The sequence below is a fragment of the Xenopus laevis genome, chromosome 2S, assembly GCF_017654675.1.
Source record: "Xenopus laevis strain J_2021 chromosome 2S, Xenopus_laevis_v10.1, whole genome shotgun sequence".
Classification (NCBI taxonomy): domain Eukaryota; kingdom Metazoa; phylum Chordata; class Amphibia; order Anura; family Pipidae; genus Xenopus; species Xenopus laevis.
This window is the reverse complement of record NC_054374.1, coordinates 93,065,246-93,092,945: the sequence shown is the minus strand read 5'-3', so window position 1 is coordinate 93,092,945 and position 27,700 is coordinate 93,065,246. Positions and strand designations below refer to the sequence as shown.

Sequence of the window (27,700 nt, the reverse complement as noted above, 5' to 3'; positions counted from 1 at the left end):
GGATTTTAATCCATCGATCGAAAGATTATCCTTCGATCAGAAAATTTTTAGGAAGCCTATGGGGACCTTCCATTGGCCTAACATTGGCCTCGGTAGGTTTTAGGTGGTGAACTAGGGGGTCGAAGTATTTTTTAAAGAGACAGTACTTCGACTATCGAATAGTCGAACGATTTTAGTTTGAATCGTTAGAAACGAAGTCGAAGGCCGAAGTAGCCCATTCGATGGTCGAAGTAGCCAAAAAAACTATTCGAAGTTTTTTTTCTCTATTCCTTAACTCGAGCTAAGTAAATGGGCCCCATGATGTATCAATTTAGAACAGTTTAGAGGGTCGTTGGCCCCCTCCACAGAGCTGCTTTAGAGGGTGAAAAATTACCCTTTACACTTCAATATCACCAAAACAGTCACACATTGAAGATAGCAAGTAATTGAAAAAAGTCTTTATTTCTGGTGATCTATCTAAAACCAAATGAACTGGAAAAAAAAAGTGTTGGAAGGTGAACAACCCCTTTAATTACTACTGAATATTGGATGTTAATATTTGGCTATAAATACATCACCACACAAGGGATTAAAAATCTTTCTATCTGTTACACCAGTTTAGATCAGCCTTTGAGCTCTCACACTCAGAGGGGTATATTTATCAAAGAGTGAAGTTAGAGGTCGCCACAGTCCTCTAGAGTGAAATTCCGCCACTCTCCATTTATTTCAATGTAATTTTAAAAGAGTATTTATCAATGGGTGAAAGTGAAAGTTCATCCTTTGATAAATAAGCCTTTCAAAATCCCATAGAAATGGATGGAGAGTGGCGGAATTTTACTCTAGAGGACTGTGGCGATCTCTAACTTCACTCTTTCATAAATATACCCCTCTGAGTGTGAGAGCTCAAAGGCTGATCTAAACTGGTGTAACAGATTGAAAGATTTTTAATCCCTTGTGTGGTCATGAGTTTATAGCCAAATATTAACATCCAATATTGAGGAATAATTTAATATAGCCTAGGGTCAGATATAACTAAATGAACTGAAATATACCCCAGAGCCTTTCAGGTCAGGCTGAACATAATGACAAATGTTTTTATTCACATACAGGTCCCAATAACTTAATGAAAACAATACAGTTTTGCAGTTGAATCCAATCAAAATGACTTTCAAATCCATGTAGCAGAATACACATTTTTTAAATGTATAAAAGTATAGAAATGATGAGATTGCATGATTGTGCTTTGATACAAAGGCCACATGCCACAATTCTCAACCTGGTGGTTATAGAGAGGGTGAAAAAAAAGAAGTTCCCATGGGCTTCATCAGAACTGGATTTGACATTAAACACTATGAACCGGCAATGATAAAATAACTGCTATAGGAATTATAGTTGTAATTGTTAAATGCCACCCAGAAAGCTAAAATGACTGAAGTTGATATACTTTGTTCTTCAATCCCACAGATTCATACAAAAAAAAATGCACATGTATACAATCTATTATGTTTGTGTGGAAGGTTAGTCGAAAGTTCTGACGTTCTTCTTTCCAGTTATTACAAGAAATGTAAAAGAGTGACATCAGATAGAAATAAATGAGTAGTAAGTGTTGCTATAGTGATGATAAAGGCAGAAAAACGTTTCAGAACCAAGGTCATAAAAATACCTCTTAGCAGGAATCCCCTTAAACCTTAAAGCTATTCATTGTCTCTGTTGTAGCCAAAACTGATATGTGGCCCAGGATGACAAAACTACTGTATCTCTCTTTCAGCTATGTGTGTATCTGACTTTTGATCTCAAGTATTTTGCACATGGTATCTCAAGTTTTACAATTTAACTGACACATTTGGATGTGAGAGCCGGGAGGTGAGGGAGGGGAGAGTGACAGATGAGAGGGAGAGTGACAGAGGGGAGTGTAACAGACGGGAGGGAGAGTGACAGAGGGGAGAGTGACAGATGGGAGGGAGAGTGACAGAGGGGAGTGTGACAGACGGGAGGGAGAGTGACAAGAGGGGAGACTGACAGACGGGAGGGAGAGTGACAGAGGGGAGTGTGACAGACGGGAGGGAGAGTGACAGAGGGGAGAGTGACAGATGGGAGGGAGAGTGACAGAGGGGAGTGTGGCAGACGGGAGGGAGAGTGACAAGAGGGGAGAATGACAGAAGGGAGGGAGAGTGACAGACGGGAGGGAGAGTGACAGAGGGGAGGGGAGAGAGGCAAAGGGGGATTAGTAGTAGGCAGAAGATACTTTAAAAATTACCTGCCCAGCACCCTCCTACTGTTATTGTATGTATACTGGTACACCTTATTAGAAAGTTATTTTTGGTATCTTTTACTCCTGCTTCCATCCAAAGCACAATCCAATATTCAAAAAGTATGGGGAAAGAATACAATTAGGCGCAAAATACTACTGCACAGGTGCCTTTATTCATCGTCACACAACATGTTTCGAGCTTAATAGCTCTTTATCCTACTGTTGCCTCCAAGGCAGGTGCCTCTACTGCCTATTCCTAGTTCCGTCCCTGCAACTATTCATTATGACCATAGGTATCTGCGTTTACTGCAGCTCATTTCAATTTGGGTGTCTGAAGAGCAGTTTTGCTTCAGTTTAAACTACAATTTCAATAATGAGTTATAACTTTGTTTAATAAAACAAGGAAATTAAGAAATTGTTTGCACAAAATAAGGCACTAATAATGACTTGCATGTTCTATTATAATTGCTTGCAGAAGAATAATCTTAGCAAATTATCTCACCAACACAGATATTTAAATATGAAATTGAAAAGAATGGTGAATCGTTTTATATTAAAAAAAATTAAATCAAAGCTGTCTGTAACTGCTTGCACCAAGTTTCAGAAACCTAAGATCTTTTTTCCATTGTTTGTGAACCTCAAGTTCTAGCATCTCCTACAGAGTTGCAGTCCACCAACAGATTAGAGTTAGTCAGCAAAATGCATAGGATATGTGTGCCGACTGACTTTAATCTACACTTAGCTAAATATAGTACACTTGGTTGCAATAGTGTAACAATGGTATTAACTAAAGGAGACAGGGAATGAATTTTAATGTATAACCAATAAAATCTATAAGTATAGTGAATATTGGTTACATTAGAGCTCTAACAACAATATTCACTGGATGTAGCAAAGAATGAATTTAAATGCTTAACCAGTTATTAGGTGAGATTCAAATGCAAGAGCTTAATATCTTATTGTAATAAAATGTCATGCAGGGGACACAGACAGGGCCGCCTAAGATGGCAGTGAGCGGCCATTTATAAGGGGTGGCAAAAAGCCACCTCTTGTATCTTTTAACAGCTGAATTTCCAGGTTTTAACCCGGTAATTCAGCTCCACTAATGCAGAGAGTCCTATTGTGCTCATTACACTAGCGATGCAGCCCCCCTTTGACCCACTGCAACACTGATGTTTTAAGCGTGGAGCGGGGTGGTCACCATCTTTAGGCGGCAGCAGCCCCCTGACACAGGTTATGTAAAAGTTACTTGTGTTTCTCCACTCAACTTATATTTTATAGAACAGATAAACCAAGTTTACATATACAATAGCTGTCGGGCTCAGTTACTTACACTTGATCCTCCTAATAATCAACTTCAGATCCAAGAAGATGCCACAGTGGAATGATCCACTCTTTCTAGATGGCCGAACTGGGCTGCAGCCACATGCTTACACAGAACATTCCTCAAATCACAGAGTTCCATTGATCAACATGGAAGGTTTGCGCTAATGTACAGCAACTAGATTCCCTATGAATAAGACAAAAGTTATTGATGACATATTAGTAACAAACAAGAGCACATTCAAAGCACATGCAAAAGTAGTTTTATGATGATTAGTGTTTTGGTTTATTTTTAAACAGTAACAACATCTACTATGCATCTCTGCAGAAACTATGATAAAAAAAAAAATAGTACAAAGAATGTCGCTAAATCACTTTTGTTTTTATTTTAGACCAATTACTCTCCATCTACTCTTATATCCTACTTACTGTTCTTCTCATCCCTTCTACTTCTCTGCCCCAATCCTATTGTCCTTACCATGCTAACTTCTCTCCATCCTACCTTTTCCACTCACAGTCCACCCCAATCACCTATTGCCCTCTTTCAAGCCCTGTTCCTGATAACTCCTGTTCTGTCCAACTCCAACTTTCTTCAATGTGCTATCCCTTCCAAATTCGTAAGTACAAATAATTTCACTGGCACTCAGGTCAAAATCCAAGCTGGGACAAACTCTTACACGCTTCTGTTACCGCTGTATAGCACTGTTCAAAGCATTATCGGAGTCTGGCAGGTTAGTATCAAATAATTGGCTTTATTGAGCGCTTTAAAATAGTAAGTACTTTACTCTGATGAAGTGTCAGGTTTACTGACACGAAACGCGTTAGATGTGAATCCCACTCCTTAGCTATTTTAAAGCGCTCAATAAAGCCAATTATTTGATACTAACCTGCCAGACTCCGATAATGCTTTGAACAGCGCTATACAGCGATAACAGAAGCGTGTAAGTGGAAGCCGGCTAGAAGGAGCCGATCTATCGCGAGAGCTGCGTTTCAGCAGGAGCTGGCGTGCAAGGGTAGAGCTCCGCCATTAGCCACATCGTATTTCTTCGTAGGGACAAACTCTTGCTGTGTTTATTGCGAAGGTGCAAAGTTTCTGGGTAAACCCTTTGTCGAGCTTATTCCAGTGGGGGGTTTAGTTACCCTTCAACTGACTAGCTCACATTTGTGGGAATACTGTCCATCTGTTCTAATGAGGCACTGAACATCAATCATACAGTGCAAAGCTCACTCTCATGTGGACTGGGCAATGCAGTATAAGGAAATACATGAAATGGAACAGGTCACAAAATCACAGTATCACTTTGCTGTGTCAAAACTGGCAACACATTGGAGAACACATTCCTGTAATTTTATAATGTTATCAGCAGGCTTTCTGTAAAGCTACACTGACCTTTATTGTGTAACCATAGAGCAAGCCAAGTCCTCTCTTGTCTTGACACTGTTACAGCACTCTGAATGTATATTGTTTACTAACTCATTAAAGATGAGTAGATGAAGCCACTACGTTTTGAATTTCCTACTAATATTCAGGGTTTATCACATTTAAATTGAGAGAGAGTTAGATTGTGGATGGGAGTTTGGTCGAAGTTGTTTTAATAAAATTCGGATTGTAGTTAATAAACCCTCTAAATCTTAAAGATGCACTTATCCTTATTATTATACGAGATTTCCAGAATTCAGCCAGACTAAAAGATGCGTATATAGCCATGTCATCATAAAAGCAGAATTAGAGATTTATCTAGTCAAATATAGCCAGACACAAATCTCATGTTTCTGTATCATTTAACAACTGTATATAATGTCAAAATATTTAAAAACGTATTTATTAGAACATAAATAAAATACCCATAACACCATATGGGCATTTTATTGATGTTCAAATAAATGTGTGGCTTTACATATATTAACACTGTATTCATATTTAGCAGTGCAACAGTGTTTTTATATATTTTTTTGTTAGTAATTATCTAACCGTTGATTTCCCTAATGCATGGATGTGTGTTCATCTTAGTTTAACAATAATGTAGTCAGTTCATTAAACTCGGCTTCTGCCCAAAGGCTATCTAGGATATTTCTGCAGTTCACTGAGTTGCTCTGACCCCTGGAGAGTCGCAACAAACACAATATTTTTTATCACCTGGGATATAGGGCCTTGGAGAGAAGCCTTGATCCTCTGCTTGAATAGATTATTAAAGCACAACATGATATGCAAGGATTTATAAGTGGTTTCATGAGAACAGTCATCCAGAACTCTAAAGCCAGGGATATCTCAGACACACCAGAGGTGATTCATTTCAAATGACAAAAGCTGGCATCTACAACTTGTCCCCACAGGAGAATATCTGTCATAGTTACAAAGACGTGACCTGGAAAAGTTGCCTTTTAATCACTATGTACTGGTTACTTGGATATAAGAGCTTTTAATGTGTGACTTGTAAAGAAACATGTGACATCCTGCTAAGATACAAGTCAAATAGTTTCAAGTGATGACTGCACACACAGTTTTGCCAAAAATGCTATACATATTTATTTATTTTTTGTAATCTAGTGAATTTTGCTTTCACTTTATATAAATATATATATAGGGATTATCGGCACTCACACTCATATAGTCACTTGCTGGGTGCTATCCAAAAATATTCAGAGCAGTCCATGAAAGCACTCACAGCGATCACCATCCAGTGTGTATCAAAAAGTTATTTATTGGTGCATGGTGTATCAACGCGTTTAGGCTCACCTGGAGCCGTCGTCATTGTATAAGCATTGTATAAGCATTGTACCACATCATATTAGCTCACTCCATTTGGATTTGATTAAATCCGTCATATTGGTGCATTTCTCCTTGAACTTACATGTAAAACAGATTATTCACACTAAGCACAAATTAATGGGTAACTTTGCTATTGCACAAAAATAGAAACTTCTTGTTTCTGAAGCGAAACTGTGAACTGCAAACACAGTATGAAGTAAACTGCATTAATCAGCAAAGCCATTCTAGTAAACACTACACATTAAAATGAAAGTGAAATGCACTGGATTACACAAGACTGGAACAAAAAAATATTACAAAAATATATCAACATTTACAGTGCAATATATGAAGAGTAATGCACTGCTGTCTTCCTAACATGCCAACTACCCTCCCAGCTGCTACACAGTGGGACATTACTTTATAATACAGAAAAGACACGAATATCCTGTAAATTATATCCTTATGAACGGCGATGTCATCAGTTATAAACTAAGCTTAGCAATGTCCTTTTTGTCACATGACTCACAAAACTTGTGTATTATAAGGAATAAAGTATTAGAATATTATGAGGATGTTATAAGTATGAGGATGATATATGAGGTTATTATAAGTAACCTTGGCAGTCCATGACCTGTATAAAAGCCTTTACATGGTCATGGAACTCCTCAGTGATTCATAATATCCTTATATTTTACATTAGGGGGTACTTTATTCACTATATAATATTGATAGGGTGTAATATTATACTTAAGTTAGTTTCTGTCCTGGCCCCTGTGGTAGAGTCCTGCAGCAGGTACCCGCGGGTTACCCGGAAAAAACATGCGGAACCCTGCAGACGTTTCGGATGCGGGTATAGATGCGGGTCGGCGGTTCTGCGGGTCGCGGGTCTTCTCAATAGCGATTTTTACTCCTTTATTTCTGATAACGTCTAATTTTGATGATGTCACTTCTGGTTTACAATGACAGCACTTCCTGTATTAGTCCTTTTTTTCTGATCACGCCTACTTCTGATGATGTCACTTCCGGTTTACAATGACAGCACTTCCTGATTCTTGATGGTCAGCGGGTCGCAGGTTCGGGTTGCGGATAAGGTACTTGCGGGTCGGGTAGCGAGTCCAAGCGGGTAAGAATGTGGGTTGCGGGTTCCAAAAAATCTGAAAAAAATGGAAAAAAACCCGTGCAGGACTCTACCCTATGGGTAATATAATAACACATTTGCACATATAGTACAGCAGTCAGAATCGTTACAGAAGAACTGGAAACTTTTTACATGTATCAGCTATCATATTGGAACGATTGGCAATTGGCTCAGTTAATCTGCCCAAGGATGTATTTGTTGAAAACTGTGTAAATGGAAAAAATTTTAATAGAAAGGTTACCATATGGAAGCATTCTCACTGACTGTATTATTAAAGACACAGCAGAGAGGAAGATGCACACAACTCTCATGCCACAAAATAATTTTTGTTTTTTTTAAAGACAAGTAAGTACACAGACAAGCTGTTTGTACCCATGGAAGTGCTGCTTTATGGCTGGCAGGAAGTCAGCAAAACTTACAGCACTAAATATAAAACAACTGTCTGTCAATGTTCCCAGATTGCCACATACTTCAGACAAATTTATATATAATAATCACATACATGGACACACACACACACACATGAACTACTCAGACCTATCAGAGGATGTGTTTTGTCTCTTTCCAAGTACCAAGAGGTTAATATCAAAATAACAAGAAATCCCAGAAATACTCCTTTTCAAATTAACATTTTTTTCCACCCACTACTAAGAAAAAAATATGAGTGTGGGAAGAACTGGGATTTAAAACCAAAGCTCTACATTGTCTGGGATGAAGGAGAAACTTTAAATACTGAATATGATGCATACTGAACTCTCTCCAGTTTGCATGCACCCATGGTTCTGAGTGGAAATCACTAAAGCAATGTTTGTTAGTGTATAGGGTGTATGCATTACAAATTAAGAATAATTCGATTTACATACATTCAAATGTGCTGACCCATCTGTTCGGTGTTCTGTATACTTTATTATAACCTTAGAGCTGATTTCAGAAAAATTACAATGTATTATATTTTGTACCACAGAGATTTACTGCATGTCAACTGTCAGCATCAGCAGGGGCGTGAAATGACTGCTGAGAGAACTGCTGCACCAAAGTGCAGTTTTGCTGCGTGAAACTGATTTGCAGTCTGTACATTACTCTTTCAAGTTGTGACTATTAGCACATAAGGCTCATATATCATTTGCATCAGCAGCTTGGGGGTAGTAAAGGGTTTGTAATTCCATCAATTACAATACCCTGCACATAGCAAATAAAGAAACCACTAGTGTTTGGTCTAACCCATGCTGCTTGAAGCATCGTTCTTTAAATTCATATTATTATTATATATATTTGCAGAATATCGCTCTAGTGTAGAAGTGTGCTGCACTGATGTGACGCTTGTAGCTACCTTGCTGTATGAGGTGCAGAGAGTGCTATGGCACTAGGGATGACCTGCTCTGACACACAGAGCGGATGAGGGGGGCAACATCAGGGGTGCTGTCTCAGAAGGCAGGAGCCCCAGGATCACCCCTGCCCATGTCTCATCCCTGTGCTTCACCTTACAGGGCAGGCACATCTTGCTCAGAAATGAGAACAGTTCACTACCCAGTGCAGATCTATGTAGCCCTAGAAATGGGGGTGGGGACACATTTTGCAATAATTTATACAGGAAATAATTGGTTGTCTGTAAAAAAAATATATACATTTTTTGTACTGCATTATCATAGTAAGTTAGCCATATCCCTTGATCCATGGGTAGAAAATTGTTTCCCCCATCCAAAATAGAGGCAAGTACATTGAGCTTATATAAAGAGTAAACATACAGTGTTCAGAAACCCAATGTAAGCTGTGAGCTATATTTTTATTAGATATCATTTTGATTATCATTGGAACTTGCCAACATTCCTAGTTGATGCAACCACATGCATGAACTTCATAGTAATATGCTGTGTGGTATATGAGGCAGCTGGAGGGAATTTTAAGCTTATCTTGTTACGGTTACGGTTGCACAAACTGGCTGCAATTGTTGCATTAAAAATTTAAAAAAATGCCATTTATGGACTAAAGTCACTCCTTGCACTTACAGATAGTTGCACCAAACACCTGTTTGTTCTGAAAATTGTTAGTAAGTGACAGCTCTAGGGTACCAACAGCTTTGAACATCATTAGGCGCAGTGAACTTGCACCCAAAGAACAGGGTACAAACAAAATTTATACACCAATGCCAGAAGTGATGCCAATAGGACCATAGAAAATGTTGACTGCAATTGCATCTAATATATACGTTAAAGCTTGCATGCAGCTGTGCATGTTTAACTCAGTGGGAGTCATTTATCAACACTGGGCAAATTTGCCCATGGGCAGTAACACATGGCAACCAATCAAATTGCCGCATTCATTGTTCTACTTGCAGCTGGCTTCAAAAAGCCAATCACTGATTAGTTTCTATAGGTAGCTGCCCATGGGCAAATTTGCCCAATGTTGATAAATGAGCCCCACTGACTGCATCAGGCCACAATGACACTGGAATTATGGGTAAAAACTGCATTGTAGATTTTTGGCCAAAATTGCACTTTGTGCTTTGGAGAGAGGTGAGTAAATGAACCCTGAAATAGCTGGTCTATCTGGTAACCATTATAAGTGTACTCTTAAACAGTTTGATGGACATAATTTGTTCCATTTTTACTGTACTACATCATTCCAACCTGTTCGTCAGTCAGCGACTTGAAGAGGGGGGGGGAAATCAAACATAACTGTTCAGTTAATGAGCATGCAGGTCAGAATCAAAAGTGAACTAACTGAACAATAGTGTCCTGTGTGAAAAGTTGTGTTTCTATTGTGCAATTTATGTTAGACATCCATTCACTCCATCCTTACATCATTACATTATTATAAAAAAAACATTTTTGATTTTGCAGAGCCTATATATTTTCCCAGTTTTATTATTTACACTAAACAGTTCCTTTAAGTAATCTAGTATCTCACAGTAAGGATAACACTTTTGTGCACACAACTGTACTACTGCATTGTACAACTGTAGCATGTTCCCCAAAAGCGCTACTGTCTAATTGGGATGGAAAGAAGGAAATAAGAGTATGTGCAATTCACACGACTCAGCTTCAAACTGTATCTTCAGTCAGATAAATTAATATTCATAGATTAGCAATTCCTACAAATGGATACTGAATAAATTCCTACCCTACAATGCAATGTTTTTTCTCAACACAGGATTGAAATTAATATATATTATTTACACAGTTCAGTACAGTACTTGTATAAAACGCAGATTTTATTGTCACAGTATTATTATCAGTGTGGTCTGAAAATGTATGGAGAGCCAGTGATATCTATAGAATATGTCATCCTTACTTTTACTGTAAAATATAGTTTGGAAATCTCAGGGTTTATTTCTATTTAGGTCTGTAAACTCAGGTATGATTCTTTATCTCTTTTTTCATAGTAGGTCAGTGTGCTGGACACCTTTTCTACTAAGCTGCTCAAGCCATATATTTTTGCCATTTTCCTTCCCTTTGAATGTCATTGTGTTTGATTTTTAGTATATCTACACCCTCATTTTCCTGGATCATTGCTGCTATTGAGAAGCTGAAACTTAAGGCTGGTACAAGAAGTTCAGTGTATAAAATATGGCATTTTTAACCATTCGTTTTTAGGGTTTAGTTCTCCTTTAAAGGACCAGCAATGTGACTTTTTATTTTAAAAAAAGTAACATTTAAATAAGGATTTACCCCCTGTCCATCTTCCTGTGTAAGTAGGGTTGCCACCTTTCCAGATTTCACCCGGACAGCCCTTTGAAATTCCTGACCAGATTTCCAAATTAGGAAATATGGACAGGACATAAAATAATGATATGGCGACCAGCCTATCGCTGATTGCCACATCATCAGTCCTGCCACCGTCACTAGTACCGCCTCTGATGTCACCAGTCCCGCCCCTGAAGGCACCACCTCGTCCAACATCACTGGCCCCGCCCCTGACATCATCCACCCCGCCCCCCTGCCCGTTTCCCGCCCCAGCTAAGGTGGCAACCCTATGTATAAGAATTAAACCTACTGGGGGTCATTTATAAACTTCGCGCAAGGCAGATTGGTTAGCAAAGTGAATATATTTGCCCTGTGCATGGTTATATTTATAAAGCTGAATAAGTGTGATGCAAACAGAATTGCAAATTTTTTTTTCACAATGCGAATGTCTATAAGAATGTCAAAAAACGCAAATTGCGAATATTTATGCGCACACTGAATTACGCCACAACTTTGGTGACAGAGAAAATCACTCAGTTTGCTTTGTACTGTGGTTCTAATGCACTGAAGAAGCATTAAAAATAACCCTTGACAAAGGTTCCAAGAAGGAACCGAAACTTAGGATCACAATAAACCTTCATGGTTTCACTTTACTGGACTGTTGCAATTTTTTCCTGTGAGTGCCGTCATTTCTGGATTTACTTTATTGTTTATATTTAGACTGGCACCCGGGTTACTACAGATCTCATGATCTGCGCTCCATGAACGGACAATATATATTATATATATATATATATATATATATATATATATATATATTATATATATTATATATATATATATATATATATATATATATATATATATATATATATATATATATATATATATATATATATATATATATATATATATATATATATATATATATATATATATATATATATTCGGAGACCAGCACTCTCTGTTGTAAAAGCCAATTTCTTTATTATTACATTGTGTCTGTGCCCGACGTTTCGGTCCCGATTGGGACCTTTTTCAAGGATGAAGAAGGGACCGAAACGTCGGGCACAGACACAATGTAATAATAAAGAAATTGGCTTTTACAACAGAGAGTGCTGGTCTCAGAATAATTGGTGTATACATAATTACCGTGCACCCCTCCCTTTGCTGAAACTATTTGCTATATTTGCTATATATATTGCAGCAGAGATTACATAATGTACAAGAGTCACATTAAAAATTGGCAAACAATGCACAGTTCTAAAAGCCTAATATAATATAATATAATGGAGTATTGTTTACCTGTAGTTTTTCTATACTACATTGAAAGAATAATTCTGTGCTTCATCCATCATTGCTCTATCATTTTCTAGGAATGGCAATGGGCTGCTGACGGATTTTTATGGTTCCCAAGCCTGCTTCTTCTTTCTTTTTTAATGCCATTATAGCAGATAATAATGCACTGTACAGACACATTACAGTCTTGTACAAGCTGTGGTCAATTTACTGTTGACACAAGGTTTCTCACATTCTGATGAAAACCTCGCTTCCTGCTGCTGACACTTTCTGTCTTCATCTAATCATCGGCTACAAGCTAGCTCTCATATGGAGCCCATCTGGGCAGGCTACATGCATTTCCATTATCTTCATACATCATTTATTTACAAAACAAACACAATGTCAAAACAAATATTATTAAATAATGATATTGTAGTGATTTAGAACATTTATTTAGTTATATCAGGGTCAAAACCACCCCTCAATATTCAGAGCAGGTTACCTTTACTGCTTTTAGAAATATAAGTCTGGTTACATCCACAATTATAATTAGCCATACATACGACTTGCACCTCAGGGATGTATGAGTAAAGATGCCATCCTTTTTTCGAAGTCTTCTTTATCCCTCTCAGCAAATGACCAGTCCAGAATAACTAACGGTGTTGTTTATTTTACTAAATTTTTTAAGTGACGGGCAAGTCATTCCAACACTGAAAGAGAACAGTCACGTGGAGATAAATTATTTTTACACTTAACACACTCTGCTGGCTTATAATCACTGACTAATGTTGTTTTTCTTTTAGATTCTGCGCCACAGAGTAGAGAATACTAAAAGGGGAACTATCGCGAAAAATGAAAAGTTAATATAAGCTTCCTCATACTGAAGTAAGAAACTTTCTAAATATAATCAATCAAATATTCTGCATTGTTTCTGAAATAATCAAGTTTATATTCACTATTCCTCTCTTAGCATCTGTTTCTCTTCATTCTGTCTTCATGCAGCAATTGGGTGTCAGATGAATGATCCTATATTTTATAGGGGGGCTCCCTTTCCTAGCAGACGTATAAAAGCTCACTCAAATAGCTGATTCCAGTACAAACAAAATCTAACAAAATAACTGCCTTTTGCACAAATTCTGCATGTAGAGAGACATGATTTCTGGTGATTTTAATAGAGTGAGCTCTAATACATCTTCTAGGCAAAAGCAGCCCCCCTATAAGATATATTGGATCATCAGGCCCAAATTTGTGGAAAGGCCACCTAGGCCCTGGCCTAGGGCGGCAGGATTTTAGGGGGGCGGCATGCTGCCCAAACACACCCACATTGGTTCAAAAACACTGGGGATGCGCTGCAGATACAATCATTTTTTAAATTCCCATGCGCCAGTCCCCAATGCTCCAGTCCAGATGATGAAAATTTGCACGAATAAAGGGGAGGGGACAGGGGTGACGAACGGCAGTGGGCCTAGGGGCACCCACTACGTAAATCTGGCCCTGTGGATCATTCATCTGACACCCAACTCCTGCATGAAGACAGAATGAGGAGAAACAGTTGCTGAGAGAGGAATAGTGAACATAAACTTGATTATTTCAGAAAAGGTACAGAGATTTAAATTGATTGTATTTAAAAGTTTCTTATTTCAGTATGATGAAGCTTATATTAAAATTTCATATTCGCAATCGTTTCCCTTAAAGGGCTTATTTATGATCACAATGTACAGTACAAAGCATAGAAATAGAGGATAAATTGCTTCCGTTCAAATACTATTCACAAATGTACTTGAGTCTATACATAATCATATGCCTGATGTGCCAAGTACAAGGCAACAGGCATAAGGCAGCCCTGGAATTAGCAGCCTTGTTGACATTGTGCACCGTATAAACAACAGAGTGCGACCCAATTGCGAATTGACATTTCCAGCACCACAAAGTGACACAACTTGCCCCCATATTGACTCCAGCAATGGTACACTGGTACATTTGATGGCACCCACAAACTATGCTGGAATTCTGGGAAATAACACTGCATGGTAGGTAAAAATGTCAGATTGTGACCTAATTGTACAGACTGCGCTTGAATCATGTATAATCTTTACAGTCTTCTTAGTCATGAAATTAAATTAAAAAAATAGAAAAGCTCTTTAGTCTTTATTTCTCCTTTTTACCACCTAGTTAATTATTTCATAGTGAAAATAAGTGATTCCACTGTTACAACAACAGAGAATATCTGGAAGCCATCTGTCTAGTCTTGGCTTATCTGTATACTTAGCATATAGCACAGGATGGAACATGAATTTTTATAGGCCTTCCACAAGAATCTCAGGAGTTTATTTTAACTGCCTACTTGCTTACTAAGCAGCACAACTTCAAAATGCAACAAAAAGACAAGGAATGGATGCAAATGTAAAGTATTTAATCCTATTTGTGTTATCTGCAATGATTTTTTAATGTATAATAATACAATAATGATAATAATAATGGTAATAATAATAATTATAAGGTTAATGCTATCTTAATGTAATAAACTATGCTCACATTTCAGTAAATCATGGCACACAATCAGTCAATCAATCAATGTATTTTAAACAGCTAACCAGTAAATACAGTACAACCTGTTTTCTGCTTGTCGGATTGCTTTACCTGGGGCAATGATTTTTTTACAATGTGCTGCCCTGGGGTCTAAGTCCAAAGAGACAAAGCTTGGACATGGATCCTTTTCTCATGTTTCCTTGTTTTTGTGCTTACATTTATTCTGCCTGTATTGAATCTATGCAATCCTTGTATTGTATACTTATAGGCTATGCAAAGTGCTGCTTAGTCTGTTAAATCTGTTGAGTCATCAATTACCTTGCCAGAACACAGATAACTGTGAAAATTCTGTCTGCAAGAATACATGCAATTACACAGAAAAGCACAAATGCTACCAATCTAAAAAAGAGAATCTAGTAAATTAAGAACAAAAAATAACTGGTACATGAGTCATATTTCAAGTACTTAACAAAAGGGATCTGAGTATGGATATTTGTCTTATACCACTATTCAAGTAAAAAAGTCAACAATATCAATGACGAAAATACACAGAAAATTTGGGACTTAGGGGTTTACACATAAGGGTTAATTTATAAAATATGGAGAACCATGCTTTACGGCTAATTAAAAAAAATACATTTAAACATGAATTTAAAAACCTAAAAAGGATTGCTTTACTACACATGTATTGAAATACACTGAGGGGCAAATTTACTTAAGGTCAAATATCGAGGGTTAATTAACCAAAAAAAGATAGCCATGCCTAAGGGGACCTTCCCCATAGGCTAACATTGACTTCGGTAGCTTTTAGGTGGCGAACTAGGGGGTCGAAGTTTTTTCTTAAAGAGACAGTACTTCGACTATCGAATGGTAGAATAGTCGAACGAATTTTAGTTCGAATCTTTCGATTCGAAGTCAAAGGTCGAAGTAGCCCATTCGATGGTCGAAGTAGCCAAAAAAAAACATTCGAAATTCAAAGTATTTTTCCTCTATTCCTTCACTCGAGCTAAGTAAATGGGCCCCTGAATGTGTCAAAACTAGTAAATTATCTAAAAATCCATATCTTCTAGTACCCCATTGAGAAAAATAAATTTTCATTACCAAAACAAAGAATAAGCATATTTTATGTTTTAAGTATTTAAAAAGTATTTAAGCCTCTTAACAGTACTTTTACCCTAGAAAACAATCTTTTTTGGAAAGGACATATTCTGAATTCAAAATAGATGAATATATCTTTTTATTCAAAGCTTTTGAACTTCATAATAAATGCAAAGTTTGCAATTTAATCTAAGAATTTTCTCAGGTAACAAGATAAAAGCATTCTTAATATGAATACCAAGAGCCTTCTGGACAGTGTGATGTGACATTTAGTGGCCTATTTATTAAACCTTGAATTTTTCTGGGTATTTTTTTTTTTTGAGATTTATAGATTTAAGTTGCTAAAAATAAAAGCCGAAAATACTCTACTTGACAGTTAAAACCTGTCAAGACATGTAAAAATCAATGGGCCCTTTAACAATTGAAACATATTTTTTGCCTTCATGATTGTCAAAAGTTTTGGGCTGTTTGACGATGGTTTTCACTCGATAATCCAATAAAATTTAGTTTTACAGGCAACAATTAGAAAAATTTGCGAGTAAAACACGCTGGGAGATTAGTAGCCACAATTTTATGTAAATTTCACTCATTGACGCTATACGTCATTTCCTGGGCGGCAGTTTTGAATTGTTCTGTCCCAGCGTCTTGGTGTCCATTCACCATTCATAATAAAAACACAGAAGAAACCACACATACAAAAACACACCAAGGAAATCACGCCAGAGATTACTAAATAGCCATTTCTGAAGCATTTTTTTCGATACTGATCTTGTGGGATGAGAATAGTAGCGTGTGGCATCATGGGTAGTAAATTGCTTGGAAGCTGAAATTGCATGAAATCTTTGCTTTGCTATTGACGCACGCCGAAACTCAAAAAATAAAATTCACTGGCGAATAATCTCCCCGTGTGCCACTGCCCTTAGAAGCAAAGAAAACATGATATACTGGAAAAGGAGCATATACTGAAAATACTTCGTACCTGGGGTTTTCTAGATAAGGAATCTTTTTGTAATTTGGATCACCACCATACTTTAAGGGGCAGATTTATCAAGGGTCAAAGTGAAAATTCAAATTTTGAATTTTCGAGTTTTTTTCATGGCCACAACTGTCAAATACGACTAAAGAATTGTTAAAATTTGATTTGAGTTTTTTTAAAAATTCAAATTCAATTTTCGAAATTTATCATACACTGCCCACTAAGAACTCGAATTAGACTATTCGCCACCTTAAACTTGTCGAACTGCTGTTCTAGCCTATGGGGGAAATCCTGGGATCAATTTGGAGTTGTTCGCTGCCTTCCTGAAAAGTTTTTTTCGGAGTAAAAACTCCAATCGAATTCAATTCGAGTTTGCAGTTCGATCCCATTCACCGAGTACAAGAAATTACTTTTTTTTGTAATAATTGCTTTTGGTCGAATTTCGAGTTCACAGGAGTTTAAAATAACTCCCATGAACTTGAAATTCAACCCTTGATAAATCTGCCTCAAAGTCTACTAAAAATCATTTAAACATTAAATACACCAATTAAGATTGTTTTTCCTCCAAAAATGATTAATTACAGAATATCTTAGTTGAGCTTAAGTTTAAGGTACTGTTTCTGGTACTGGTACAAAAAAAGGAGATTGATTTAAAAAATTAGAATCATTTCCTTAATATGGGCCTTATGGAAGATGGCCTTCCTGCAATTCAGAGCTTTCTGGATAACCAGTTTTCTGAAAATGGGTCCCATTCCAGTATATGAATGATATACGTGGTCTTCTGAATAAATTGATACTCAATTGATACTCAATATGCATAGGATAATCCATGTATCCATGTAAAGGCCTGTAGAGGCCCTTGAATAAAATTCATGTATACAGATTTTCATGGCTTATACTGCTGCAACACACTGTGACCCTAAAAGTTAAAAGAGCACAGAAAACCACAGACAGTACACATTATGACAAAACTGTTCAGTTTCAAACTACAAATACAAGGTTACATTAGTAGCTTTTTAAAAGTTTTCAGAAATTCACTAATACTTGCAATTTACAGTTTAGGGCTCACGTACCACCCCAGCCCCTCAAAAATGATCAATGGTCAGTTCATGTATGAACAACATTCAATAAAGATACTTACATCTATAGCAACTTCTTGAACATTTTAGTTGTACTGGGCCCTGGTACACCTGTTCTGCCTCCTGTTTTCAATCACACTGTCAATTAATCGATGGTCTAAAACCAGGGACCTGGTGCATGCTGGCCACTGCTCCTCTAGACTGAATTACAGGAGGCAGTGTGGTCTTGGCTTTGCAGTTTCTTTCAATGACATTTGTCCTGTTTGTGTCCCCCTCTAACATATGATCCAATTGCAGGCAATAGCCCAATTAAGGAGCTATATAAACCTACCTTATATACCCTGTGCTAGATCTCTTATTTTGCTCTTATTTGACCAAGCTTTCCAATTTCCTGTAGCGATTTTTTTGCTTGAGTATTCCAAGATCTTGTAAGTTGGTTCCTGCTCTGATTAAGTGTCCTTGCGTGACACGAAACACGTCAGGCTTTATCCTTTTAGATGTAGCGTAAAATAAAGTATTATATTTTTATAAACCCTGGAGATGCCACCACCTTCAAGCTGTGGTAATTCCATGGTTGCTACTGCAGCCTATGTCAATATGCATGACTGACGAGAGTAAAGATAATACATAGATAAAATTTCTGACACACAGTGCTGGAAATAACGCCATCCTATAATATTTCATCCCCCTATTTGACCAAACTGTAAGTGCAATTGTGTACGTTTTAATGTGTCTGGCAATTATGTTGGGGATAGTTCCCTGACAGCTACAATTATGCTGGAATTGTAGAATTGTAGAAAAACATTGCATTCTTGGTTAAAAAAAACATTGCATCCAAAATTTAACTTAGCTCTCTGCACTCAAGTAAGTAAAGGGCCCTTATCTCCTACATAGCCTTAGGTAAAATTTAAAACATCATAAATATAAATGGCAGGGCTATTGGCAGCAGTTTGATACCAAACACACACATAAAATTACAAAACTGCGGCATGTAGAGAACACAACATTTTTACAGGCAAAAACAATAAAATCAAGATTGAAGCAGAATGCAATAACATTACTATGAGACATGCTGAAACTAGAATTTTATGAAAAAAAGCTTACATTGTCACAACACATTCTATCAAACTCACATTTTAATTAATCAGCCCCCAATAACCAGCCTGACAAAATCCGAGCATTAACCTTAAAGGGGTTGTTCACCTTTGAGTTAACTTTTAGTATCATGTAGAGAGTGATATTCTAAGAAATTTGCAATTATAAAACTAACCCTATTCAGGGACTCATTATTCACTTGGAAATTCCTGTTTTCGAGTCTTGGATTTAACCACATGCAGACACCCTTTATACCTGTGCAACTGCTTTGGAAAAATTCAAGACTTGGTTATCCCTCCTTCCTCTCATTTAGGAGGAAAAATCTACCTCTAATGATCAGCTTTTGTGGACACAACAAACTTGCCATTGGTTGGGTCCACAAAATCTTTGATCATTAGAGGTAGATTTTTAACTGGATTGAGTTTAAGTCAGAATTGCTTAAAGTTTTGTGACCATTTCATTTACATGTTTATAAGAAGTGGTTTGCTGGGAGTCCCAAATAGTGAGTCATTTGCTCTCCAGAATCACTGGCTAGCTGATTCAAAAAATAAATTCATTGAGAGTCCTCATCTAATAAACATAGATCTAATTTCTCAAAAACTCTGGTCCCCAGCTGGTAAGAAAATTCACCCCCTTTTAAAATATAGCGTAAAAGTGGTCCAATTATTTACAAACTGAAATTATACCTAATCAACTTATACTTTCCATTTACACATATAATAAGATATTGAAATCTGAAAATTGGAGAGTGCAGCCTTTCAAAATGGTCCACCTAGGCTATGGGAAATTGTACAAAAAGATAGCAGGGTCAGGCTCTCAGCCCTATTGTCAAAAATTCGCTCAGCCAAACATTAACTCATTTGCTTACTTGTGGAGTTGCCCAAAAGTACATAAGATTTGGTTAGCTCTGGAAAAATGTATGAATCTTAAACTTGAAAATCGAGTCAAATTAAGCCCAGATGTTACATTAATCGTCCTGAATTTCCCAATACCAGAAGTGTTGGGAAAACGTTATTCTGCTTGTTTAGCGTTTAATATTTACTGAGCGTTGTTAGGTTTGGTTTAATACGGTTTACTTACTTCAGATCTAGTAATAGTTTAGGTAACTAAACCAACAATTATTTGTAATTTGTTGTCCTTTTATATTATGTCACCTTAACCTGTATAGACTTGTTGCATACAGTCAAAGGAATGAAGAGAGCAATCCCAAAGCAGAATAACTGCTACAATGTGATTTATTTTGCTGCTTCTGTCCTGTGTCACATTATGGATAAACACTAGTGTCCCAGTGCCACTGGCAGCCATGCACGTCAAAGCCATCACACTGCCTCCGCCATGTTTTACAGATGATGTGGTATGCTTTGGATCATGAGCTGCTCCACACCTTCTCCATACTTTTTTCTTGCCATCATTCTGGTAGAAGTTGATCTTGTTTTCATCTGTGCAAAGAATGTTTTTCCAGAACCGTGCTGGCTTTTTTAGATGTTTTTTTTTAGCAAAGTCTTTTTTTAGCAATCTAGCCTTTCTATACTTGATGCTTATGAGTGGCTTGCACCTTGCAGTGCACCCTCTGTATTTACTTTCATGCAGTCTTCTCTTTATGGTAGACTTGAATATCGATATGCCTACCTCCTGGAGAGTGTTGTTCACTTGTTTGGCTGTTGCGAAGGGGTTTCTCTTCACCATGGAAATGATTCTTCGATCATTCACCACTGTTGTCTTCCGTGGTTGTCCAGATCTTTTTGCGTTGCTTAGTTCACCAGTGCTTTCTTTCTTTCTCGGGATATGCCAAACTGTAAATTTTTCCACTCCTAATATTGTAGCATGGGCTTGGATGGGTTTTTTCTGTTTTTGCGGCTTAATGGTGGCTTATTTCACCTGCATGGAGAGCTCCTTAGACTGCATGTTGTCTGTTCACAGTAAAATCCTCCACATACAAGCACCCCCCTCAAATCAACTCCAGGGCTTTTATCTGTTTTATTGATAATGACATAACAAAGGAATTGCCCACTTCTGCTCATGAAATAGCCTTTGAGTCAATTGTCCAATTGCGTTTGAGCCCCTGAAATGAAGTGATTGTATTAAGAAAAGGCTTTAGTTCCTCACATTTTCATGTAATCTTTTTGTTCAAACCACTGAGCTGAAAGTCTGCAGTTCAACTGCATCTGAGTTGTTTCATTTAAAATTTATAATGTACAGAACCGAAATTAGAAAAAAGTTGTCTCTGTCCAAATATTTATAGACCTAACTGTATATCAGACTTATGCTAAGAAGCGCACAAGCAGGAAGCAAGGGACAGCAATGTATCATCATCATATATTCTGTACAGCATCAAGTTATGCAGGGCAGAATCCCTTTTTATAAATGACAATCTGATTTTTTTTCCATATATTAGAAACTGAACAAGAATGATTACCCAGTAGCAACTATTTGCCAAATGTAGGTTAGTGCATTGGCATGCCATAGCAAAGTTCTCTACAAAATAATAAACTCAGAAGGAACATTTTAAATGCAATCTAACTGCTGCAGTGTGACTTCATATGAGCCTCTATACAAGCATATGTGATAAATGTACACTGTAAGAACAGAAGCAGAACTAAAGTATTAAAAGTACAGTATTAATAGACCACTAGATATTAACTGATATACTGTATTAGCTGCTGTTAAATAAAAGAATGTAGTTATATTTACTCCTATTTATTCTAAAAAAGGCACTAGTACTATAGTTGATGATTTTTTAAAGCTATGTGGACTTTAAGAATTTTGCAACCCTCCCAATAGCCACTCCCCCAGATCTTTGATGCAGACTCTATTTTCACATGCAGGTCACCTGGCTATTGAATTGGGTGTGCTCCACATATACGGAATGGAGCTTTGAAACATTAGTAATACTAATCCTTTCATATGTTTTGTCCATGTGAACATTGCTAAAGGGCAGACAATTTAAATAGAATCATTATAATTTCAAGTGTTTCATTTTTTTCTGTCTTTTCTACAGCACAGATTTCCAACCCTCGTCTTTGCTACTGTGTATTTTTATATGATCAAGGACAAATCAATTTGCTCAAGGTCAAACGGAAGGAACATGTTCAAGAAGCTGATATTCCTGTAACAAATTTACTTATCCTATTCTCATCCTATTCTATCGTTCAACCAAATTGTACCTACAAATATTATTATAAATTCTAAAAAACAAACTTAACAGGTTAGTATGGTACTAGGTTATCACTACAATCTCAATGCCCTGGAATCCCAGTTAACATGGTTTCTATGATATGATTAGACATTTGTTGTTGGGTTTAAAGGAGAACTCAACCCCCTAATTAAGAAAAGCCCATACCTATTAAGCTAGATAGCCCCCCTGCATACTTCAGTAGCCCTGGAAATGTCCCTAAAATATTTCTCACCTATCAGTGCAGAGTAAGCATAATAGTAAGCGTATTAGCACATGAAGAGTTAGAGCAGTCTTCCAGATTGACGTAGAGGACTTGAAAGATGGCGCCCACAAGCTCCACATCGCTTACTCTGCACTGTTAGGTGAGAAGTGTTAGCAAAAAACCAAAGACATAATTTAGCTTCCTTCAATAGATCGATCATAGCTAATTGTTTGCTATGGGATACTGTATTGATGCAAATTTGCACTGTGTAGTAGATGAACCTCGATGTGGGAGATTAAGAATATCTTTTAGGGTTTTACTCAAATGAGAAGATTTTTTTTTGGAGGTTTCCGAGAGACATTAGGGGGACTTTCCAAAAGGAAATAAGATTAGCCTGTAGGCTAATGGCACCTGCAATGTTTTCTCAAGTGGTGTACTACAGCTAGCTTGAAGTGACTAAAATTGCCCCTTCTCCTCCCATACACTTAAGAAACACATAAAGCACCTGATTTAGGATACATTGTTTTAAGAGTCAGAACAACAAAACAGAAAGGGATAAGAAAATACTGTGTTGATGTCAAGGTCTATTGCTATAAAACAAAAACACCAGTGTGCTGCTAGACTCTCATTCTGTATTAATAGTAATAGGAAATGGTCAACTGCAACTCTTAACAAGGAAATGCTTTACCCACATTTTTTTTTTTTTACATTTTCCAAATTCTCACATATTTTTACACAGATACAAAGAATGAATCTTAGTGACATCCACAGAAAGTCATACATCTATCAAGTACAAATGTATTAAACAACCATGCATAATGTTCCAAAGGCAGGAGAAACAATCATGTCATATTTTCAGCAAAATAATCCTAATGGGATTATTTAGTGTTTACGTATTTTTTTAGTAGACAAGGTAAAGTGATCTAAATGATGGAAAACCACTTATCCGTACAATACAATAAGGTTTTCTCATACCCCTAAACCCTACCCTAAAAAGGGATGGTTTACCTTTTAAGTCAGCTTTTAGTTATGGAATAGCCAATTATAATCAACTTTTCAATTGATCTTTATTATTTTTTTTTATATTTTTCAATGATTTGACTTTTTCTTTTAATTCTTCCCTGTGTTTCTGTGTCACTGACCCCATCTAAAAAAATCAAATGCTCTAGAAGGCTACACATGTATTGTTATTGCTACTTTTTATTACTCACCTTTCTATTCAGGCCTCTCCTATTAATATTCCAGTCTATTATTCAAATCAGTGCGTGGTTGTTAGGGTAATTTGGACACCAGCCACCAGATTGCTGAGATTACCAGTGTCGCAGTATGTTTGATGGTATAATACCACCCGCTTTCCAGAATACACAGAAACTGCCAAAACAAAGAGATAGCATCTAAATCTGGTGAGCAGCTGAATAAAAAGCTCATAAAACACAAATGATAAAAAATGAAAACCAACTGCAAACTGTACACCATACTAAAAGTTAACTCAAAGGTGAACAACCCCAACAACAAACCTTTGAACTAACTTTTAGTATGATGAAGAGAGTGATATTCTGAAACAAAATGCAATTGGTTTTAATTTTTTATTATTTGTGGTTTTTGAGTTATTTAGCTTTTTTTCAGCAGCTCTCAAGTTTGCAATTACAGCTGTCTGGTTGCTAGGGTCCAAATGTTCTTAGCAACTATGCTCTGATTGAATAAGAGACTGGAATATGAATAGGAGAGGGCCTGAATAGAAAGAAGAGTAACAAATTAGCAATAAAAATAAATGTGTAGCCTTACCAAGCATTTGTTTTTAGATGGGGTCAATGACCCCCATTTGAAAGCTGGAAAGAGTCAGAAGAAGGCAGCAAATAATTCAAAAACTATGCAAATAAATTGAAATTTGAAATTGAAAAGTTTCTTAGAACTGGCCATTCTAAAACATGCTAAAAGTTAACATAAAGGTGAATTTATTATTATTTTATAAACTACAACACAATTTCCTGCATGTGTGTTTGCTTCACGGTCTACACGGGGTGCCAGAAGCTGCAGCATTCTTGGTTGGCAATTGCATAGCCCTAAGCAAAATTGCATTTTATAAGTCACAGTAACTACCCGCATGCAATACTGGATCAAACTCCTCATTAAAGAGCACAGAAAACACATCCACTGACTTGCATCTAAACTTTTATACAAGCCAATGAGATATCAGTGTATTTGAGAGCAGGCAAATCCAATTACACATTCAGAAATTCCAACTCCATACCAAATGCAGATCTGCATGAAACCCCTGCATCATATTGGATGGTTCATTAAATCTTCAATAAGGAGGGAGTTGCTTCTGGAGCCTGGCATATCAACCTAGGAAATTGTTGCAATTGAGGAAATGTTGCATACTGGTAAAGTTTTACTACATTCCGATAAAAGCCACAAGGAATGTACCATTTGAGACGCTGTTTGTTGTTGTCTTATGCTGAAATCAGTGTTTTAAAGGAGAAGGAAAGCTACCAAAGCAGTTTATTGCTAATAGATTAGCCACAATAGTGCAATCTATAACACTATTTTTTTCTGCAGAATGCTTTACCATACCTGACACTGTCTCTGTTTGTTTAGGATAGAAGCTGCCATAATAGCTTGGTGTGACATCACTTCCTGCCTGAGTCTCTGCCTGCTCACTCCTAGCTCTGGGCTCAGATTACAGCAGGAATGGGAGGAGGGAGGGGGGAAAATTAAAGGGGGAGAGGGAGAGAGGAGCAAACTGAGCAAGCTCAAGCCCTAGCCCTGGAGGTTTATGCTGAAAACAGGAAGTCTGATACAGAAGCCCATGTGTACACAATAGAAGGAAATTAATGTGGGGTTTCTTTTGAGGGCACAGAGCAGCATTACTTTGAGGGTTTATTGGTGTATTTATATAGACCTTTCTTTTATAGCTCATTTAATTTTATCCTTTCCTTCTCATTTAAGATATTTTTGAATATTGCATCAGTTGCTGGTAGCATAACTGTGCGATTCTCTCCATAGTTTCAAGTGACTGTATATTTCTCATGCCTGATGAATATCCTTTATTCTTATTTAAATGCACAGACTAGTTTTATTTTAATTAAGTTCAATGAGATATCAGGAGCGAGATTAACTGACATGACCTACTCACAAACAACACAGACATAACACTTTGTCTAAGAGAAAGTGCATACACTACACAAGTTATTAGTAGAGTTTTCATGTGGTATGCAGTGGACTCCTTCTCCTTGTTAAATGCCTACACATCCATAAGTATGCAAAAACCAGCACCAGCAGAACACTGCTGATTAGCACATTTCTATTCAGCATTCACCTTACAAATATAAATAAGACATCCATTGCTAAGTATGAATGCATGAACCTATGGCTGCACCTGCATTACATAAAGGCTCAGTGAGAGCGGCAATAGGGGCAAATATAATAAAGCCAGACACATATTATATATATACACACACACATGGAATTATTATTTTCAGAACTTTGCTTATCCACCCTGATGCAATGTGGGACACTATCCAGCCTAGAAAGTTGGCACTTTCAGCATGATGAATGTTTTCACTGTAGGTTTATGTTTTCTATACACACTTATCTTTTAATAGAAAAGAAAATGGCAACGTTTGGGCATTCAAGCATAAGAAGGCAGTCATCAATAAAAGAGAATACAGTGGCTATACAGTGCCCCACACACATATACAGATACAGACAATGAGAGTTCCCCGGCACTTGGTCGCTTGCCCGTGTGCGGAGCGCACTGTGTCCCTGATGAAGTGTGAGTGTGGATACAGGGCATCTCCTGTCTCTCCTGTCACTCCCAAGTCCCACTGCACTTATGCTAAATCACGCAAAGCCGCCGCTCCGATTGACGTGACCCTCCCTGGCAGTAGTAGTTCAATAGTTGTAGTGATAGAAGTACCTTTAGCACTCCGGCTACTACACAACTAAAGGTGTCAAAACCCCTCCGGTATGCCCGACTGTGTTCTGCAGAAGCTGTAGCGCCTCGGCTCTCTGCTTTTCTTACCTAGACAGCAGCTCGGTTCCAGCGCCGAGTCCAGCTATCAGCCTCCACCCGGCTCCACATCTCAATGTGCCTGAATTTGCACTGAGCTGTACAACTCCCACCGACCGCCTATCAGAGCAACGGAACCATCGCCTTAGCGCGGCTCTCGGACAGAAATATTATAAGTCCTTTTCTGATTGGTCAGTGACAGATGGGCGCTCGATTGGCTGCGCTCTCTGCAGTAGTTTGGGATGTGGTTTCCACAGGCACTTTTCCTTCACTCTCAGAGGGAGTATTAGTTGGAACCACTCCAGCTGCGGTGGCGGACAGATGGAGACTGTCAATATTTTTACAGACGGGTTTCCACCATTCACATAGCAATCAATAATAGTTGAATAAATGTACTTCCTCCCTATAACAATCCTTTCATAATAAATGTGCAAAATGTAATACAAGGTCACTTCCCATGCGAACTGGAAAAATGAGTAAGAGTAGTTCGTTCTTTCAGAAATAAAGTATATGTTACTAGGTCCAGACTGAGAATTAAAATAGGCCCTGGCATTTCAAGTACACAGAGGCCCAAACAGCCCCCACCAGCCCACTGAATACTGACTTTCTATGTTACCTTATAGTAGAACCCACAGATTGCCAGTCCGGGCCTGTATGTTGCACACACTGACGTGGATTTCCGATTTTTCTACTTTACATGGATTTTGGCAAACCTAAATACTGTGATTACCATGTATTTAAGGGAAGCCTGCAGCTTAAATTACTAACATGGTACAACCGGGTGTGAGGTGTAGCTGAGATGTAGCTGCAGCTCCTTTCGCTTTATAGTTATTTTCACTTGCACCAGCAGATGAAATTATGCTTCAGATTCAATTATGTTTTACAAAGACTGCAACTGCTTCATAGCACAAAGGTGACATGCATGTTGAGAATCCAACTTTGGAGATGAATGGCTAGTTTATAGACACCAGGAAATAGTTCTGGTAGCACTGTGGCTAGGGTTGCCACCTTTTTTGAAAAAAAATACCGGCCTTCCTATATATATTTCGATTTTTTTCCCTATTAATAACATTGGGTCAAGTATCATTTTTAGCGGTCAGGCCGGTAAAATACTGGCTGGGTGGCAA

The 27,700-nt window shown here is 37.5% G+C and overlaps 1 protein-coding gene across 4 annotated transcripts in view; it reads right to left on the bottom strand.

Moving 5' to 3' along the window:
• Positions 1-26,753, bottom strand: part of camkk1.S (calcium/calmodulin-dependent protein kinase kinase 1 S homeolog) — a 126,699-nt gene extending 99,946 nt beyond the window's left edge. The window contains exons 1-2 of one of the 4 annotated variants that reach the window (XM_041583028.1): positions 26,586-26,751; positions 3,564-3,740 (exon numbers count right to left, since the gene is read on the bottom strand). The gene's annotated coding sequence lies outside the window, so the exon portion shown is untranslated. Of the gene's footprint in view, positions 1-3,563; positions 3,741-26,585 lie in introns of all 4 variants that reach the window. The other 3 variants (XM_018248134.2, XM_018248136.2, XM_041583029.1) reach the window with 3 other exon arrangements.
• Between the last annotated feature and the right edge of the window lie 947 nt (positions 26,754-27,700).